The 20,874-nt window shown below is 33.3% G+C and overlaps 1 protein-coding gene across 3 annotated transcripts in view; it reads right to left on the minus strand.

The window, feature by feature from the left end:
- The window catches only part of LOC129954253 (IQ motif and SEC7 domain-containing protein 1), a 467,024-nt gene that overhangs the window by 224,976 nt on the left and 221,174 nt on the right, over positions 1 to 20,874 (minus strand). The gene's annotated exons all lie outside the window — the stretch shown is intronic.

Here is a 20,874-nt window from a genome sequence, read left to right on the forward strand (position 1 = left end):
GCGGGTTTTTGTATTTAGATAAAGATAGTAGGTTTTGTTTGAGTTTGAAAAAGGTTATACTTAAAAGTATTATGAACGAAAAACGATCTATTACAGCTTAAACGCATGGATTGATTTGCTTAAAAATTGGTGAACACAGTTTTTCTAAATTTTTTTCAGAAGGGAAATTCAATTTTCAAGCATGAATGTCTTTTTTTCATAATTTCATTGTTAAGGAGAAGCTTTGTGATAAGCAATGGAAAATGATATTAGTCAAATTGCTGTAAAGGCTGTAGCATCTTATTATTTTCATTAATTTGTCCATCACCGATTCGCCAATTGCGGCTGTATGCCCGAGATAACTTTAGAAATTCGATATTCAATAGATTGTGCAACATTGGCATAGATTGTGTCATTCACATAGTTTAAAGAAAAGTCAAAAGGTGTTAATAAAAAAAAAATATCAGTGGCCAATAATTGTGGTCAACATTTTGCGTTTTTTCGTTGCTTGTGTGGCACGTAGCTTCGTAGAGCAATCCATTCAACGTTGCACCAGACTCATATTTTAATATGTAATGTCGAACCTCTTTTTGGTAAAGTTTTTACTTCCTAAATATCAACACGTGACAACTTGAGATTTGACAACTTTCCAAGTAGAAACATAAAACTTCTTAAGGGAAAATCTTGTGTAAGAAATTTGTTTCTTGTATTAAAAGTTTTTATTCAAGAAAATCTTGGATACAAGAATTTTGTTCTTTTTGATTCTCAGATTTCCTTGAAATTGATGAAGTAGTTTTTTTTTCAATTTTTAATGATTTTGTTTATATGTAATATTTAAAAAGATGTAAGTATTCAGCAGTTATTTTTAATGCTTAAAGGCACGGTGAGTTATTTGCTTAAACTTTTTTTAATAGAAAAAGGAGAAAATATCGTCTTAAGGCTGTCATATCAAGTTTTTCAAATACATATATTCTAAAAATGATGTTAAGAACATATATTTTTTAAAAATTCATCTGATAGTTTAAATAAAAGTTCGGAATAGAAACCATCATCAAAAATTACTTGTAAAAGCCTTTTTTCATAAAGGTTTTTAGAAAATAAAAAAATACTAATAGGAATTTCCGAGAAATATGAGATACTAAATTTGTATTCCGAAAATACATACAAGCTTTTACTCTACGGAATCATTAATAATGTAATGTTAAGAAATATGCTGTTTTGTCTCAACCTTAAAAGCACTTAATAAAATAAAACATTTTTTGTGTTGAATTAAAGTATTTTAGAATATCGGCCGGCGTTATGAAAAAACTAAAGGTTAAATTTGAAATCAGGTTAAAGACATCTTAAGACACTTTTATGTACTAACTGTAGCTTTGCACAATCAGTTTCAGTTTAAGTTTATTTATTTATAACGCTAACACAGTAAGATGATAGATATCTTATTAATTAGTGAAAGCCTATGACTTAACTTTATATAACAATTCAAATTTTTAAAAAAATACGGTAAGAAAATAATATAAAATTAAATTATATACAAAAAAGAAAATAACAATAATTTATATATAAAATATTAATTGAAGTTAAAATAGAAATAATAGAAATAGAAGAAGGAAAAGATAGTTAAGTTAGTTAAAGTTAAGAAGAGAAGATAGTTCATTAAGTTAAGTTAGTTGTTTTGGTTCGAAAAGAAGATTTTAATACCTTTTTTGGAAAATATGTATATCACTTATATCCCGCAAATGAATTGAAAGTGAGCTCCAGAGGCGACATGCAGCGATGAAAAATTGCCTTTCTGAGGTCAAACACGAAAAGCGTGGCAAAATTACCGATGTCGATCTATTCGATGTTGACATTCTGATTTTTTCAAACAGATAAGCTGGTTGGCGTGTTTTCAAGATTTTAAAAAACAGTATCAATGTTCGAAGCTTCATGAAGTCATTAAAAGGCATACTAAGCAGAATCTCTTGCAAATGTGAAATATGGTCGTACCTTCTTAAGCCAAAGATGTATCGAATGATACTATTGAATGCTATGTTTAATTTATGTTTGCTGATGGAATCACAGTTGTAAAAATTTCAGTCTGGTTTTGAATGGAGTGATGTTTTGGGCGGTCCACAGCGTTCTAAGCGTTCCATAAGTTTTACCTACTAATTGATTGATGTGGTCATTCCAGGTCAATGTTTTATTGAAGATTAATCCTAGATTTTTACTGGAATTTACGAATTCTAATGGGTTCTGGTTTAGAAATATGGAAGGAAAGTATGTTAAGTCTAATTCTTTTCTTGATATAACCAAGCATTTGCATTTGTTTGCGTTGAGAACCAACCCATTGCACGACTCCCAGTAGGATATCTTTTCTAGTTCTTGGTTCATGGTGAAAGCGCAGTCGTCAATTAAACCCAAAGGACAACTTTTGTAAATTTGAATGTCATCGGCATAAAAATGTTTTGATACTTCATTTATAATGAAACCGATTTCATTCACATATAATGAGAATAAAAGGCGGGATAAAATTGATCCTTGAGGAACACCTTGTTGAACCGGAAGAAATCAAAAGGAATGAAAAAAGAACCACAAACAACGAAGTCTATTTTTTTAAGTGATGAAGAAAGGTTTTTTTAGTTTCAACCCCGCTTCTTTTAGTTTTGCGTCTAATTAATTGTCATAGTGAAACTAACTTTTATAAGAAATTTAAGCCTTTTGAATTGGAATGGAAAATCTGTAGGAATGATTGGTATCCGAGGAATAATTACATTTTCACCATTTCAAATGGCACCGGTTGAAATATATGCTCATTAGCTCTAATACTGTTTTACCCAAATTGTGTGACACATATTGTTGCGTAATCAAGTGGCGTCTAAATCTTACATAAACATTTTTGAAGGAATCTTTACTGGGTATAAAGTGTTTTGTTCTTAGTCCAATAACAAATTCTCTATCTCCTATTACTGTGTATTTATTTTCAAAACAGTATCGTTTCTTGGTGCTAAATGTAGCTTTTAATACTTTCCAGTCTTGTTACTAACTCCATATAAGGAATCATGTCATAATATTCCTCCGTTCCAACTTGAAGGACGGACAAACAAACAAACAAGAAACAACAATTGAACAAACTGACTTTCTCATTCTCTCTCTATTCATAGTCACATCTTAAACCCAAGTCTTACTGGACTGGAGTCTTTGATTAAGACCCAGGTTAGAAAATGGTTCTTTTTATGTAAGGAATAAGGCAGCTTAGTTTAGTTTGAAACAGGTTTAAGCATATTCTACTACAATCTTACTTAATATTTTATTTTGAATTAAAAAAATTAACTAAAAGCGAAATTAATTACTATATTAATTAATTTGTTTGATTACATTAACATTGTAAGATAATGTATAATAATGTTTTTGAGCAAAATAACTTTCCTTTCCATGAATTGAAAGGAAAATTCAAAAAGTCCAAGTTAACAAAATTGGTCCCAATCTGAAAAATAAATGCTTCGCAGTTTAGTTCGGGGACATTTTGTCAAAGATAAAAGAAATAATTTTCCCATGATATTATGGAAGGTAATAGATACAATATGGGAATTCCCAATATCAGATACCAGAAGCTTCCAAGGAAAAACGCTGCTCATAAAAGAAGAGTGATAAGCCTTTACGTTGATCTCTAATATTTATAAATTCGATTTTAAAATAAAATTTGCTGTTTCTATATTTAACCGATACCTCTAAAACATCGTCGGATCATAAAAGTAATGAGGTGTTTAGGTAGACCCTTTCTTTTCGAAACTTATTTAAGCATTATGAATATGTCTCATTTTGTATGTTAAATTGAACCGAAAGTTAAAAAGCAAGCAAAATGCTAAAAGAATATGTGCATTAATTAAAAAAAGTAAGTATACGCCTCGGTATACAAGAATTGCTTTGTACTAGAATTCTCACTTATTTCACTTCTTTCAAAGAGTAATTCTTGTCATGAAAAGTGCTTCCTGAAATTAACCGTTTAGATTCGGCTTAGAACTGTATCCTCCCTCCATCTCTGACAACATTACTAGCACCCAGGAATCGTTGAGAGTTGTAAGTCACTCGACCATAGTTCTCAGTGGAATGTTGAGCTACCTAATATACGTATATACTCTGTCGTGTTTTATGTTTATATTTATGACTCCAGATGTGTTTCAAAAATGGGCCAATCTCAGTTCTTTGTTAAGTTCTGCCTTTGTCTTTGCTAAATTAAACTTTAAGTTTTCATAGACAATTTGAACTCATTTTAAAACGATAGCCTGGAATCTAAAAATAAAAAGGACAAGGCCTACATTTAAGCTGTTTAAAACTCCATAATATATCAAAAATAGAAAACTCATTAAGATTTTATGTTGCGGGACATTTGAATTGAAAACATAAGAACCGATACATTAAAAGGGTAGTAAAAATGAATTACAAAATTATCTTCCCATTGCAAAACTGTCGTTTAGTTGTAAGTCTATAATTTGTGACAGTCAACATGGTTTTGTTCAAAATAAGTCAACAGTTACTAACCTCTTTCATTTCACTTAATTTTGTTTAGATCCGTTTGAAAAACGGAAACAAGTTTACTGTGTCTTCACAGACTTCAGTAAGGCCTTCGATAAAATGTGCCATAAAACATTAACTTCCTAACTGAAACCCCAATCCTTTAACGATAAATTTGTTAGTTGGGTTTCGTCGTACTTATATAATAGACCATACTGCGTAGTTTTTAGGAATGAGCGGTCATCATTTTTTTTATACCACCTCTGGCGTACCACAAGGTAGCCACTTAGGTCCTTACTGTTTGTTTTCTACGTTTACGACTTACCTTCTATTATAAAACACTCATCTGTTTGAATTTACACTGATGACATTCAAATTTTCAAACGTATTGACTCATTTGGCGACTGTTTACTCCTATAAGATGATCTAAATAGCTTTCAGGAATGGTATTTTACAAATAAGCTTTGACTTATGTATGTGTTTTACATGAAAACAAAATGTTTTGAATTTTAATTATTAATTAGACTCTTGTTATTTGACTTAACTCTTTACTTACTCTGACCTAGGTATTATTCTTGACTCAAAATTAACTTTTACAAATCATTATGATTATATTATTAAAAAAGCAAATAAGACACTCGGATCTATAAAACGGTTTCCACATGATTTTCTCGACCCTTATATTCTTTAATTTTTTCTTTATATATCATTTGTAAGACCAATATTGGAATATGGCAGCATAATATGGGCTCCCTTTTATTCAGTCCATATAAACAGAATCGAATGAGTACAACGATAATTCATGAGCTTCTGCCTCAGTTTCTTCCTATGGTCCAATAGGCTCGAACTTACACCGTACAATCATATTCTCACGTTCATAAATCTTCCATCACTTTCTAAACACAGAAAGTACATTCAGCTGTGCTTTATTATAAAATTAATCAATAGGTCAGTCATATCACCATCAATTTTGGAACAATTAAACTGTATTTATAGCCGTTCAAGTCCTCAACGAATTGATTTCAGTTACCAACAAGTATTACTTTTTGGTATATTCCGTAAGCGATGATTTTAAAAGTAAAACATTTAAAGTAAATTTTTTAAATACAGTTTAGCTTTTTTTTTGCAAATTGCTTAAGGTATTGTAAATCTATAAATCGAAGAATAATTGTAATATAAGTCTAAAGTTTGTTTAACAAATTCAATAAATAAATAAATGGCAATACATTTAAGCTTCGATTAAGATTTTGATATTTTGCTTATGTTGGAACGCTTCTACTCCTTTGAAATAGATGACAACTAATTGTATGGAGGTAAAAACGGCCAAGTTTATGATTGACCTTCCAAATATTGAAGATAAAAATTCAATGAAAAGTTTGTATATGTAAAATTGAACCAGCGCGAAAAAGGAACCAACATTTTAAAAAAGACGTACATCAATATTTAAAAAAGTACGTATACGCCACAGTGTACATGATTTTTTTTTTTAAATAAAATAAGTACTCAACTATTGCATGGCTTTTGAAAATGGTGAAAAGATTACCTTGCTATATAACTGTGAATTGCATTAGATGCTCTCTTAACGAACATTCAAAGTCTGTAATTTTAAGGGGGAAAATATGAGAAATATAACAAACATTGATAGAATGCTCTGAGATGTTTTTAAGCAAATGAAAATCGAAATACCGTGTAGTACCCGTGGCATGATGGTTAGTGCGTTGGACTGTCATGCAAGGGGTCTTGGGTTCCATCCCTGCCTGTGCCACCTTAATTTAAAAAAAAAAAAAAAATAATTTTCTCGGGTACTGCCTCTTACGAGGAATTGACAAATCCTTCAAGAGTAATTCTTGTCATGAAAAAGTGCTTTCTCAAAACTAGCCGTTCGGATTCGGCCTAAAATTGTAGGTCCCCTCCATTCCTGACAACAGTACTCGCACACATGAATGGTTGAGAGTTTGTAAGTCACTATCCCCTGGTTCACAACGGACTGTTGCGCCACCCCATTTGATTTTTTGAAATCGAAATACGAGTTTTCATTGAAGAACCTTAATATTGAAACAAAAGCATTTAAGTTCATGCTGTCTAAGTGCATCAGAGGTTTTGTACTTTTTTTTAAGATTTCAAATATTCAATAAGCACAAAGTGGGCGTTCGATTCAGCATTACCAAATTGCACTTAACAAAACCAATACTCAGCAGACATTCAGATACATTTCAAATTTGCGGTTAATTTTAGCTTCAGCATATACCTTACCTATAGCCTTTCAAGTAATGTTTAATGTAAAAGCTTAGCTTGGTTCTAAGCCGACACGACAACGACGACAACAAGTAAAATAAGATTCTATCGTTTAAATAATGTAACTCCCCACAGTCCCAATTCCCATCAGACAAATCATACATCTATTTAAGAATGTAATCTACCTGTTTCTAAACCTATTTAGCATGCTGCACTTAACTCTTAGCTCTTTTCAAAATTATCATATTCCCTAGAATTTCGTCGGATCGAAAACAACATTAAGTTCTACGTACTTGAAGCTCCCAATCATGTATCTACAAACGACCTTCATTAGACTAATGACCATTCCATACTTAAAAGGTATGGATAATTTATTGAATTACACCTATTGAACTCCCCCTTTCCCCTCTATCACAGTTGCAAATTTTGATTGCGCTATATGTACTTCAGCAATTGGCACTGGCATTAAGAAATAATTTTTCTAGCATAGATACATTAAAATGTATATGCAACATTCATATCACGTTAATTTGCCAACAACGTTAAATGACCTAATTTTCGAAAATGGAATCTCAAAAACTTGAATAATATAGTATTAGTATTATTCGACTCGTAACTGATGATGATGGAGGATAGAGAATGAAGTGCAAATCTATCACATGAAATTATTCCAAGAAGAGCTGATGATGGTGGAAAAATAGAAAATGAATGCACAATGTTGCATAACAGTTGCATAATGTGTTAACTAGATACATTCGATTCTGTGATGGTTATTTTATTAATTTACATGAGAATATATTGTATCAACGATGATGATATGCGCAGTGGGACGGAATCAACTTTAAATGAGAACAAAATCAAATAAAGTGTACAACTAAAAATTACAGTAGTAACTTATTTAGTTTCGTGAAACTTTAGAACGTTTTGAAAGCTTATGTCATTTCCTAATTATTTGAAAATTTGTTTATGAACTGTGCCACTGTGCGAATCGTCACCAAAGATTATAAATGATAGAATTGAGTTTCTAGGATGAACTTAAACAATACAAGAATAAATACAAGTAAAGTAACGACTATGAGCGCCAGCGATGACAACAAATTAGCACGCCCTGCATAAGTATCAACAACAACGCTCACAACGCAACGCGCCTGCCGTATCGTTAAGAGACGTCGAACGACGACGCTAACAATGCAAATGGATATAAAATTAATTGCTGTAAAAAAAAGTTGAAAGTCACCATCTATTAAGAACGCTTCTAATTGTTGTCTTAGAGTCCAGCGTATAGCTCAGCCGCCGGTATTACGACTTCAATAGAAGATAGAAGCGCGTTCTATGAAAATCAGCAAAAAAAGATACTAATGAATGCAAATTATCTAAGAGTATGAAAACCGGAATTTCCATGCGGTATTTTCCTCGGAATAGAAAAAAGTTACCTATATTAATGGAAATTAATCAAAATTATAGTTGAAAAAAAAAATAAACAACAAAACAATGAAAAGGTCGTCGCTTATTAGAAAAGATTGCGCAAGTTTGTAAATTGTAGATTTGAATTAATATGACATGGTAACTAAAGGAGTGAGTATAAGTATTTTAGAGATACAATGTAGTTTTATGCACAATTATTATAGGAGAGCAAAGAGTTCAACATTGAACTTGTACATTTAGTCTAAAGCTCAAATTATAGCATTTATAATTTAAAAGTATTTGCAAATTAATCTGACATTTGATTTATTAATTAGAGGTCAAAGAGGAAAATAGTTAAAAATAAAAGTAGTACTTTAATTACAACTTGTAAATATTTTACGTCGAATTATGAATTTTTTAACGTCAAAAATTCAAGGACAGTAGTTTTTTTTTTGTTGAATTTGATTTAAGTTTTAAAAGTTGTTCATTTAAAACAGGCACGTTATTGTAAATTAAAAACAATTGAATTCAAGTGAAAAAAAAGAAGATTAGATATTTAAAAAACATACATTCAAAAATCGTATTAAAAGGGGTTTTTTTATACTTTATTCGAGTCAATTTGCAATAGCATCTTGCCCACTAACATTTGTTTAAAAAATTTACGGTTCCTTCTTGGCAGAACCCATTTAAAAGAAAATAAAAACTTTGTCGGATCTTCCTCTAATACCAAAATGTAAGAGGACCCCGTAACAAAACTGTTAAGATTTTTTTAAAAATTCTCAAGCTTTTTCATACGATCTTTTCGCTTCCACTGAAATATGTTTGAATGCCACCATCTTAGACATGGAACTTTTTCATCAAGAGTTTTTCATTGTCAGGAAAGTTCGTTACGTGGATATAGCAAATTCATTAAGTGGAAGGGTCTTAACAGTTATTAGAAATAATTACTGTTCGACTTCTTTAACATTCCCCTTTAAAATGATAATTTAAATATTCATCTTTTAGGTGACTTTAACTTCCCAAACAATAACTGGGTCACGTAAGAAGACGAGTCTTACTTACAAGCATCATTGAGTTCGTCTCAACAGTAGCTTCTATTATTAGACCATATTATCTGCACGAACTTACACCAAGTTAGCTGTATTAAAAAATCTTTAAATCGACAACTCAATTAAGTTTTTTCAGCAACTTTCTAATAAAATCCTTTTTACTGACTTACAGCAAACAAGCTGTATTAAATACTCAAAAAATCGAATTCTCGATTTAGGATATTCTTTTGACAATAATATTGATAAGTTTCTAAAGTCTTTTCACGGGTACTGAATCTTGCGAGGAATTGACACATTCTTCAAGAATAACTCTTGCCGTTCGAAGTCGGCATATAAGCTGTAGGTCCAATCCATTCCTGACAACATTACTCGCACACAGAAATGGTTGAGAGTTGTAAGTCACTAGGCCCTAGTTCTCAACGGACTGTTGCGCCACCCAATTTATTTTAATTTTTTTTATGGAAGAAGTCATTTCTAACAACAAATTTTCAAGAAAGCTAACAGGGTGGATATAAAAAACTACAGGCCCATGCAAAGCTTTCTTGTGTACTTAAATTGTTTGAACAAGTTGTTTGTGAAAGTGTTGGATTTTTTTAGTAAAAATATCATTTGCGAACAGCATCATGGTTTTGTGAAAAAAAGATCAACCGTTACTAATCTTCTCACATTCTCAAATATATGTTCAAATGCTTTAGAACAAGACTGTGTATACACTGACTTTTCTAAAGTTTTTGACAAACTTAGCCACAGAATTATTTTATTTAAAATTAGAGCTCTTGGTTTTTCACCATTTTTCTCAGATTGGATTAAATCATACCTTGAAAACAGATACTATTATTTCTCAATCTGGTGTTCCCCAGGGAAGCCATCTTGGCCCTTTTCTGTTCATCTTGTCTATTAACGATGTATAGTCATGTCTACGCTCAAGTGAAGTTCTTGTTTTTGCGATAATAAAGTCCATCCATGATTGACATTGATAGTTTCACATTTTAGTGTGGCAAAAATAGCCTTTCGTTCAACCCTTTAATTGTATTTGATTATTGTACATCACAGCAAAAACTCTGTCACGTCTCCACATTTAAAGATTTAGGTTTTCTTTCTGTTCCAGCTTAGAATTTTTGATTGTTAATAAAGCAAGTGTTAGTCTTTATCTTGAATATGAAAGTGTGGACTCCTTATTACGAAATTTATAGAAAACGTATTGAATCAATTCAACATAATTTCGTTCGCTTTGCTCTAAAGTGTCTTCCTTGGGAAGATCCTTATGATCTGTCTCCCTATGAACATTGTATTCAGCTTCTTCAATTGCAATCTCTCCATCAAAGGAGTGTTAATAATGATTTAATATTTTTTCATCAACTCATTAATGGTGAAATTGATGCATCTTATTTGCTATCTTGTTAATGACGCTTTAAGTCGAATGAGCATTTTATATAACTTAAACTGTTCATCGATAGATTTAAATTTAAATATGGTGAGATTAAAATCATTGTTTAGAAAAAGTGCTCCACTATCGTAAACGTTCTCATTTTATTTTTTGTTATATAACAGTTAAATGGAATTTATGTTTTGTATTTTGTGCGTGTGTAAGGCTTTAATTGTATTATTATCTTTCGAACAACTAACACATGAAATTATAATGAGCCTATAATTAACTTTAAGCTAACTACTTTCTCAAATTCTGAAGTGTAAAAAAAAAGAATACGAAAGAGCTTGAAATGCTTCGAAACAAGGCTTGGAAGAATCTTATAACATTCTAATTTATACTGATTATTCTAAAGCTATTGACCATGTTTCTCATGATAAATCACATTTAAGTTTAAGGCACTGGGTTTTCCTCCTCTTTAGTTTATCACATGGTTTTCATCTTATCTTCAAAATAGGTCTTTTCAAGTTAAATTCAGAAGTTCTTTCTTCAACCTTTTCATTGCAAAATCAGGAGTTCCCTAGGGTAGTCATTTAGGACCTCTACTCTTTATCTTATCTATCAATTTTGTACTTTTTTGTAAACGATACATTAACATTTTAATCTATGTGAACCCGATTCAAAATGTTGGCCTTATTCCATCCTTAAAAGCATCTTTGCTCCTCATTTTATCCTTCATACAGAAAAATGAACCTCATATCATCTTTAACGATTTTTCATCCTCCACATTTCATACTCAGATAAAAAAGGTTAATTTGAAGGTTTTTGCTGTCGTCCTCATTTGATTCTAAAAACGGTATTTTGTCCGATAACTTTATCTATTAGTTTCAAATGAGAAGCAAAATTTTAACAGAAAGTGATCCCCTTTTCAATCTTTTTGAACCTCAAAGAACCTAAATTTTGCGGACGAAAATAGGGCCAAAATAACGACTCGGAAATGATATGAAATTCTTTAAAAGCTTAAAATCCATAAACGATCGAATACAACTCCAAGAGGATATTAATAGTTTTGTTATTTGGTGCAAGAAGAATGGAGTTAAAAATGCTATTTTTTTATGACAGCTTCTGCTGCAAGTATGCACCAGAATTAAAGTAGTCCGCGTTTTTCACAAGAACTTGACCTGTTGCAGACCTCAATGCGCTCATACCAAATCCGACTGATCCAAGCCAATTGGATTTTGAAGCAGTTCTAAGTTGATCTCGATTTTGATAGCAGCATTATCTTTAGCGAGAAAGCACATTTTTGGATGAATGTATACGTGAATACGCAAAATTGTTGGATTTGGGACATAAGCAATCCTCGAGAGGTTCACGAGGTGCCAATGCATCCAAATAAATAAATGATTTGGGTTGAAGGCGCAATCGGTATTCTTATTCGAAAAAGATACTGGTCAGGCCATCCTCGTCAACGGAGATCGCTATAGATCGATGATCACAAAGGTTCTTGTGGCCTGAAAGTGGAACTACGAGCCACACATTTCAAGACACAATCGATATTCTAAGCGAGCGGTTTCATGGCATGGTTATCTCTTATCTTCTTAAGTCACAGGTCAGTCATAACTATTAGGGCCTTAAAGACAACATAATTAATGTCTTTGATCAAATTTAGCCTAATTTAAAGTGGCTCGAAAAAGTTATCGAAAATTAGACCTTTTTTTATAATGTCACTGAAAGGGCTCTTTAAAAAATGATAACACCATATTGATATCTCATATACAACTGGTTTTATTCAATTTTAAAATCCATACGCCTTTAATGGAAAATCCTGTACACATAGTAAATTTCATTCATTACCCATGTTTTGTTGGAAAATCTATCAATAGTATAGTAGGATTTTACATTTTACACGAATAACAAAAACAAAATCCGCAGTATGAATACTACCGATTAAAGTCAAAGTAGAATCTTACTACGGACCTGTTTTCGACATTTATACGAGTCTCAAATGGATCTTATGTGATTCCCTTCTCAAAGGTACGATTGATATTGCATTTGTACCTCCCTCTGGCTGTGTTCGTTGAGTAGTTGTGCATTTGGAATCATGTGTTTTCTCTGACAGGTCTTCTTTCAGTTATACCATTTTTTAAATGCAAAAATCTGGCTACTGCCAATGGGGTTTCTTGCGAATTGTCTGCTATAATATTTATAGAGTGTCAAAAAAACACGGGTATTGTCATCTTCCATATTATTTTATGCAAAACTAACTTTTTTAAGTTATATGACAACTTTTTCGAGATACGCCTTAGTAGCTGCTACAATTCAAAGATTATAATTCGTGTGATCTTGAAAACACCAACATCCTTACATTATACTCGAAATTAAATTTTGTTCACTTATTATAAAAATAACTTTGCATACTTTTTATGTATTTAGAAGATAGCGCCATCTGTATTTACATAGAAGTACTTTTAAATAATTGCATACTTTCAGGCAGTAAACTGTTTTAAATCTCACTTTTTTTCTCCTTCCCCACAACTTAGATATACGATATTACCTTAATTCAATTTGTAAAATGTTACATACCTGCAAATAAAAAAAAAGAAAACAAATTATTCATTTTAGTCACTTAATTTTCTGAAAAGGAAAGATTAAAATTTTCCTAAAATACAACAAAGAGGAATTTAATTTCAAAAACAAATTCAACAATATAATCCCGTATATAGCTTTTGTTGTCACAACAATTCTCAAGTGATGGCTTTGCTTTGTCAACTTACATACAAACATATATATGACTGACGACGACGAAGGTATAGAAGAGGCTTTAAACTCTTCCACTTGGTTTAATGAATAATATTGGCGCTGGTTTTAGTCTCTCTAGATGCTTGAATGGCTCTGTTGCCAACATCGGGCGGGATTTAACCAAAACCCAAGACTCATTATGCTATACCCATCGACTTACATAGAACCGGGCGCTGCGCCGCGCCACACCATGTACAGAGAACCAACTCATGTGGAAAACCGGATTACATTGGATTTACCAATGTGAACCTACCTACATAACATTGTATAATGCGATCCGGCTGCTCCCCGTGGTGTTTGCCATTTGACCTGGATTTGCATTCTCACTCGTATATGGAGGTATTTCTGGATGAACATCATATAGATATATTATATATCTCTTTTCCTGCTTTTCATTACAAGGATTACTTCCTATCCTGTCCCATCCCATCCGAAAAACCACTCATATACATAATATGACTTGATCCCTGGTGCAATTAAAGGTTGAACAGCGTGCACAAAAAATAATAAGGGAATAAGAGTGCAAAGATCTCGGAACTTAATTATACATAATACTCCACACTTCAAGTCGGCTCCTATAATTTATCTGCACCAACATCGGATGCAGATGCAAATGGAAAGAAGAGCAACGCCACACACAGCACCGTAACGACTTTAAAATAAATTAAGGGAGACATTTTGTCGATTAAAATAAATATAAGCATCTTCTCAAGCTGGATATGTTTTATAATAATAAACAACAACAAAGATTCCTCAAAATGAGCAATAGGCCCCTTTAAATGAGAAAACAAAAAAACAATTTAAGGCCACTCTCATTTGATACGGGTTTCACTTCGAGGATACACAGAGTTGCCAAACTAAATTTTCTTGGGCCACACGCTAAAGGCTAGTCATACTGTCTTATAAAGTTTCAAACACAGTGCGAGATTCAGAGAAACAGGAAAAGATTTAAGCATTTAAGATGAAATTTGGAAAAGCTATCTACATTCTTGATGTGCGGATAAAAAAGAATCTCTATGCTTATCAGAACATCAAAAATGGGGTTGGAAAACGAATTGATGGACATTTCTGGAAGTGCGAGTATTATGGCCGAATGGTCTCTCGATAGAACTTTGTTTGTAAAATATCTGTTCTATTACCTTTCATTCTCAAAACTATGTCTCAGATTTTATTCAAAAGACTTAAACTTGTTATAGACACACTTGTCCAGTTAAAAGGGAACATGTGGGTTATATTAATATTTTGAAGGAATAAAGTCTGTTGAAGATTCCAGCCAGATGAGAAGATTTTGCACCGTCGACTTTGCACATTGTTCGGAAAATTTCGAACTTACACTTTAACGATGGAAGACAACATTGAGTTTTTGAAACTTGAATTTTCCAAGGTTAATAATTCTTCATTGGACAATAATAAATAAAGATATGATAGGTAAGATTGTTAATCTGGAAAGAATATACTAAGCTGAGGATATGTCAACAGCAAAAATGTTTAATGGTTTTGAAGTTATAGACAGGATTTATAATGAATATGAGAAAGAAAATCGTAGACAAATCGGAGCCTTGGGGAACACCAGTATTAATTTTGTGATTTAACTGGTTGTTCCAGCTTACTTTTCAGAAGCTTATTCTGGCACTCTTCCTTTCTTGGGCCTTGTTGATGTTTTTTGGGTTGTAGTTCAACGATTTCTTGGGTAATTAAGGCCAAGTCAAATTGAAGCTTCGTAGTGGCTTATTGTCAATACCAAGACAGCTGATAGCAAGATTTTGAAATTTGGTGCTTAGGAGATCGATTGTGGAAAAGGCTATGTGTCTCATGAACATAAGGCCTTCGAAATACATTTCTACAATTTCAGTATTTGCTCTGTAATGCCTACGGTGGGCAGTTCTTAGTCTCACTTAATCAAAGTGATGCAATGATGGTACCAGTTCCTGATCCATTCAAAACTGCCACTTTCTGTAGATGCATTGGTACTGCGGTTTTTTAAGCCCCCGTACGGCAAATATGTTTATTGACATAGCCAATGAGATAAAATTCCAAAAGTTGTTCAAGCTTAAAGTGACTATCGGTATATGTATTTCGCGGAGTTATGATACGGACTTTCCCTCAAGATTTCTAGCAGATAAATTGTACCCGTGGCATGATGGTTAGTGCGTTGGACTGTCATGCTAGAGGTCTTGGGTTCGATCCCTGCCTATGCCATCTAAAGTCTTTTCACGGGTACTGCCTCTTGCGAGAAATTGACAAATTCTCCAAGAGTAACTATTGTCATGAAAAAGTGCTTTCTCAAAATTAGCCGTTCGGAGTCGGCATATAAACTGTAGGTCCCCTCCATTCCTGACAACATTACTCGCACACAGGAATGGTTGAGAGTTGTAAGTCACTAGGCCTTGGTTCTCAACGGACTGTCGCGCCACCCAATTTATTTTATTTTTTAAATTGTCCACCAGATAAGTAAACTTAGACTAATAGATTCTGCTAGCTATCTCTATTTTTAGCTCGCTGTCTCGAGTTTTGAAAACGAAGCTGGAGCCGTTTATTGACTTCCTTTGGATTGGCTTTCAATACTTTTCGAGCTGAATCATTCATCATCATTCGCTTAACATGCTCTAGCCTTCTTACTCGTTGAACATTCAGCATTTTGACCACTGGCAACAAGTCGCTAAACAATTCGCACAGTTCATAGATCGTATCATCCTTCCTTGCTCCATGCTTTTACGACATACAACAAGTCAGGGAGTACAAGAGTTTTGTGCAACGTCTCATTGGTGCTTTGGCTGATAGGGATTTATTTCTCAATTGATAACTTAGCCCAAGGAAGTATGAGTTATTCATCGCTTGATTTCAGCACTTCCAGAGTTAAAGCAGTTCCCAGGTAGATGAATTCTTTGACCACCTCAAACTTTTATTTATCAATGGTCACGTTGTGACAAGGCCTGCAATATAGGAAATGATACTCTTTGGTGACAGCATATACTTCGTTTTGTCCCCAATAATGACAAGACCCCTTTTGTTCGCTTAAGACTAAAATCTAAAGACTGGAAAAAGGCTAGTTTGATTCTTCCCATAATGTCGAGGCCAATAACATATCCAAGATGATATATAGATTTTTGAAAAACGTTACCAATACCAATCGTATTGGCGGTGGAGTTCAACACCACTCTCTCAAGAACAATATAGAAGAAGCTACTTGCAGTGCGTAGGTCGGACTTGTACTAGTTATCTGGTGGTTTTAAAGTATCAGTTAAGTTTCTACCAATGTTGACGGATCAGCGAGAATTCTGCCACGTGATTTTCATACAGGGGTTTTCAACAGGGATGCTAAAAAAGTAGAGCGACAGGGACAACAAACGACGCCATATTTCTTGCCGCTTTTTTGACATTTCTCTTCAATAATTTTTTCCATTTCATGATGAAAAGATATACGGAGCCAACAACGATTCGAAATTATTACAATTTTATACAGAAATTCGGTGTCAGTGGCATCAACGTTAAGAGACCTACGTCCAATTTATGGTCGTCATAATCGTTCTAGCAGATCAACAATTGAGCGTCTAGTGGACAAATTTGAATCCACAGGCACAGTACAAAATGTTCCCGTTCCAGTGAGACAAAGAAGTGCCCGTAGTGTCGAGAATATTGCTGCCGCTGAGGCTTCAGTTGCAGAAAGCCCAAATGTGTCTCTCACACGTCGTCGTTCTTAACCGTTGGGCATCTCTATGAAGTCGTTGTGGCGAATTTTGATAAAAGATATTGGCATACAGACCGCCAGAAGCTTTGTATGTTCGTGAATTGGTCTGAGCAACAACTTGAAAATGATACGGATTTTCATCGAAAAATCATCTTTAGCGATGAGGCTCATTTCTGGCTTAATGGCTTCGTCAATAAACAAAATATGCGGTATTGGTCAGTCAGAAATCCACATGTACTCCATAAGTCATCATTAAAAATAAATAAATTAGGGGCACAACAGTCCATGAAGAACCAGGGCCTAATGACTTACAACTCCCAACCATTCCTGTGTGCGAGTAATGTTGTCAGGAATAGGTGGGATCAACAGTTTTTAAACCGAATCCGAACGATTAATTTGAGATATCACTTTTCACGACAAGAATTAGTCTTAGAGAGTTTGTCAATTCTTTGCAAGAGGCAGTACCCGTGAAAAAAGTTAGGTGGCACAGGTACTGATTGAACCCAAGACACCTTGCATGGCAGTCTAACACAAGGGTACTCATGAGTCATCATTGCATCTCGAAAAAATTACGGTTTGGTGTGGTGTATGGACCGGCACCGTCATTGGGCCGTACTTCTTCCGTCATGATATCAAGACCGGCACGTTACTGTAAAAGACGATCGCTACCGTTCAATGATAACTGAATATTTTTGGGTCCAATTGGAAACCAAGTTTGAAGAACGTGTTATCTCAAAAAAAATGGCCTAGTCGCTTGGCCACCTCGGTCATGCGATTTGACGCCGTTCGACTATTTCCTGTGGAGCAACGTCAAGTCTTTTCCAGTATCGACCGATTTATGCTTGAAAACCGTCGAAAATTGGGTTCCGCGTCTGGACTTCTGCAAGCGTGCCGGTGATGCCCATGCAAAAGAAATTCAGTTCCATACATAATGGATCTAACTTACTTAACTAAAAGAAGTTCATTGATATCCAAAACCGTTTCTGTTTTATTTAGAAAAACTTTTGTAGCGCTCTTATTAAAAAACCCGATATAAAGCGTATCAGTTTTGGCAGCAACACCAAAACTCAACATGACACGGTACAGCTCGCTAGTCTTTCTTTTCAGACTGCCATAAGTTGTTTTGAAATCGATGAAGAGGTGATGTGTTGCGATGTTGTTTAATTGGATCTTCTCCTAGATTTGGCGTGAAGTGAAGATTTGAAGACCGATATTAAATTTAAAAGACCTGAGTTAATTCGTCAGTAAATGGGTTCAGGTATTTACATAATACACTTGACTTGATCTTGTATGTGATGTTTAAAATGATCAAAACTCTGAAATTGGAGCAAATAAGGCGATCAACTTTTTGTATGGATCGGGCAAAGTACTTTAGTGCCCCATAGTTCTACGAATGTTTGAAGGTTAGTTGGCTCCTAATTATTAGCGCTCTAAAATAAATTTTCTGTCAAAATGTTTATTGGAAGTCTCGAATATTTTTTGTGGTATCTGAAAAACTTGATTTATTATGTAAATGTTTACACTTTTTGAAATTTGTGAATTTTTAAGAATCACTGAACCGTGAATAAGTTTAGTGAGAGTTAAAGAAATTTGGAAATTTGTTAATTGGTCCAAATGAAATAACTATTCACCTATAAAAAAGTATGATATCCAAAAGCTTATTCGATTCAATACATAAGCATTTTCAAGACAGAAATTTCGAAGCAGCTTCGAGCATTTCTTAACGTCATTCAGATAAAGTGCATCAGCTTGGCAGTAATACCAAAACTTGTTTCAATTTGAAATAATTATTCACTTCTTAACCGAATATTTCAAAAACGATTTTTTAAAAACGGATAAGATCTTAGATTTATATGGGCAACCCTGCAAAGGCACAAAATATGAAAGAATTTCACGCGAAGTCTATATCGAAAGAAATCGGTTTGCCCGCTTATTCCCTTGATTGCCATATTTATGTTGCTTTATAGAAACAATGCGGCTTTCCCTGAAGTGAAACGAACTTCAACCTAATACAGGAAGCACTTTGGCACTTTCGAAAGTGTTTTTTTTCACTCTTCTAATCTCTATATCAAATTCTTGTGGAACTTTTTAATCACAGCGAAAATAAATGCAACCATAGGGGTTTCGGAGAATGCAGTCAGTCTAAACAATTGCGTTGAAGCCAATGAGTCTGACTTGGCAGAAATATTCTTCTTGTTATTGTTGTTGCTGTTACCATTTCCAGTACATCCATTTCTATTTTTAATAGTTTTTCCGCACACATAAAAGAAAAAAGCTTTGAAAATGTGTTTCCACAATCAATGTGTCTGACTGCCTGCCATGTAGGCTCTGGTTCTGTTTCTGGTTCTGGCTCTAGCTCTGGTTCTGGGTTATGTGAGGATGAAAATGGCGAGAAATCACTTGGAATTGGTAAAAATAGGAGGAAGTACCATCAGAGATATTTTCATGCACCATGTCCGCATTGTCACTGCAAAACAATAGCTAATGGCACCTTTTATTTGCATTTTTGTTTTTGCAGTTGCTGTTGTTGTTTTTGTTTTGTTGTTTAAATGTTGCAAGTAATTTAGGCGCCTCAAGGGGGTGCGTTGCGTATACATAATTTGTGTGGTAGTTTACTTCAAATCTGCATGAAACAATGATTTTGCCTTTGTTATGTTGTCGGTAGGTAGAGGTTGGTAGTTGAGGTGTCTGGAGGATGGTGATAACGAGAGGAGGGGTTATTGACCATTATTCTATATATTTACCTGTAGGTACTTATATATAAGTTTATACGGGTGAAACATTAAACAAAAGGGTATGAAGGTTTTAACCTCAGGTGTTTTTGATGGTCAGGAAGTAAGCCTACATTATAGTGCTACTGCTGCTATTCCGCAATGTCTGAAGAGGTTAATGATCCTTATTGAGGATTTATTTATATGTTATGTGTTTAGGATTGAAGTGTACACACATAGTTTGAGGCAAAAGGTGTGATTGCTGTTAAAGTGACGAATGGTGAGAGATTATGTATATTTGATCACACCAGTGGCGAATTTTGAACTTAAACACACCATAAAACAATTAAATGCTTTGTTTAAAGGGAATGTCGCGTGGTTCGTTAGGTAATCAGGTCTATTTATTTAGTTAATCTTTAATTAGACGGGGTCGAATTTGTTGAACTAATAAACTTTTATTCATTTATCTATATGTTAAAACTTTTAGCATTGTCAAATACATATGAAAATATATAATGGAACAAATATTTACCTAAAACAAAAAGGTTTGAAATCTTTTTTTTGCGTTTTGAAACTTCAAAAATGTTCTTATTTTATTTTAAAGTTAATTAGGAACTTATGAATTAAAATTGTTGATATTTTAATTATTGTTGTAAATAATTAAAATATTTGTAAGCTTTTCAACATTAAGACAACAATTTATGTTGGATATTTTACAAGACATACACAATTTCAAAAATTATTCAACTATTTCGAAACTTGCACGAAAACATCAACTATGTTTACTTCTTTGACGTTAGGTAAACAATTCTTAAGTCGGAAACTGGTCCCACAGATTCAAAGAACTTATGACGTTTATATCAAAACAAATATGAATGTTTCTGTCTTATAATCATAAACTGAGACCTTTTTTCCAAGCATTAAAGATTTTATAATTAGTTTTTTTTTGAAAATTGTGAAAACTTAAAATCGAGCTAATATAACTTGGTATAACAGCTCTTGAAGTAGTTTGCCTTCTTTTTTAAGAAAAGCTTTGTGTATATTGTTGAACCAATGATCTTCGTACTTTGAGTATTGTATTAGATATGCAACGCATCCAGATTGTACCACAGGCGTTTTTTTTAAGGAAATGAATATTTAAAGTGAGAG

Source organism: Eupeodes corollae, chromosome 1 (genome assembly GCF_945859685.1).
Source record: "Eupeodes corollae chromosome 1, idEupCoro1.1, whole genome shotgun sequence".
Taxonomy (NCBI): Eukaryota; Metazoa; Arthropoda; class Insecta; order Diptera; family Syrphidae; genus Eupeodes; species Eupeodes corollae.